Below are 1,643 nucleotides of genomic sequence, written 5' to 3' on the forward strand. Positions count from 1 at the left end.
TCTGTTTTTGTTAAACCGCTTTTGGGTCCTCACTCAAGTGCATAACAGGATGATGTTAAAACCTGTTAGGGAAGTTGCGAATTTTCGCAGCTTTTTGTTAAAAATCGCGCAACATTTCAGCGCCCTGCTATTCATGCCAGGAATATAGTATATGCATATGATTAGTATGTGTGGATAGAAAACACTCAGACGTTTCTAAAACTGTTTAAATCACGGCTGTGACTATAACAGAACGTGCGTTTCATCGAAAAGTGCAGGAAAATCTGATCACTGAAAATGGAAATAAATATCCGTGCGCCACTTCCAGGATTTGATAAAGGTGAACCGGAATAAATGAGGCTTAGGTTGCAGTACCTACAGCTTCCACACGATGTCTAGAGTCTTGTCATTTGATTCGGCTTTGATTCTTGGTCAAACCGACACAAGGGAACCGATTCCCTCCGGTCTCCGACCGGATGTTTTGGTTGAGATTTCTCCTGACATGTTTTCAAGACTGACACCTATCGAATTTACATCGCCTCCTGATGAATTTTATCGCTTATTGACGTGTACTAATACCTAAAGTTGCATTACAAAAGTATTTCGAAGTGTTTTGTGAAAGTTTATCGTCGACTTTTTTAATTTTAAAAAATGACGTTACGTTAGAAAAAGCTATTTTTTTCCGTTGTTCACACAGTATTCATAGATCGATATCTAGGCTATATATGGACTGATTTAATCGAAAAAAGACCCTAAATGATGTTTATGGGACATCTAGGAGTGCCAAGAAAGAAGCTCGTCAAAGGTAATGAATGTTTTATATTTTATTTCTGCGTTTTGGTTTGCGCCGGCTACCGCAAAATCTGTCGTGTTAGGTGACGTTGCAGTATTTTGAGGGTGCATGCTATCAGATAATAGCTTCTCATGCTTTCGCTGAAAAGCATTTTACAAATCTGACTTGGTGGATAGATTCACAACGAGTGTAGCTTTAATTCAGTACATTGTATGTCCATTTTAATGAAAGTTTGAGTTTTATCAACCTCTATAGGTGGCGCTCTTGAACATTTCCGCTGATTGATGTTCCCACCACGGGACCACGGCCCTAACAAATTTTAAAGAGTTTTAGTATAGCCAATTGTAATTTGATGTCTGTCTATTTGATAATTTCATTGAGGATACCACCAACACCACAGGCCTTTTTGGGTTGGAGGGTTTTCATTTTGTCCTATAGTTCTTTCAAGGTAATTGGAGAATCCAGTGGGTTCTGGTAGTCTTTAATAGTTGATTATAAGATTTTTATTTGATCATGTATATGTTTTTGCTGTTTGTACTTTGTTATAGAGCCAAAAATATAGAAGAAGTGGTTCACCCATACATCTCCATTTTTGGATAGATAATTATTCGTGTTGTTTGTTTAGTGTTTTCCAATTTTCCCAGAAGTGGTTAGTCTTTGGATTCTTCTATTACTTTGAGCTGATTTCTGACGTGCTGTTCCTTATTTTTCCGTAGTGTATTTCTGTATTGTTTTAGTGATTCACCATAGTGAAGGCATAGACTCAGGTTTTCCGGGTCTCTATGTTCTTGGTTGGACAAGTTTCTCAATTTCTTTCTTAGATTTTTGCATTCTTCATCAAACTATTTGTCATTGTTGTTCATTTTCTTCG

This window comes from Oncorhynchus nerka, linkage group LG14 (assembly GCF_034236695.1).
Source record: "Oncorhynchus nerka isolate Pitt River linkage group LG14, Oner_Uvic_2.0, whole genome shotgun sequence".
In the NCBI taxonomy this organism is placed as follows: Eukaryota; Metazoa; Chordata; class Actinopteri; order Salmoniformes; family Salmonidae; genus Oncorhynchus; species Oncorhynchus nerka.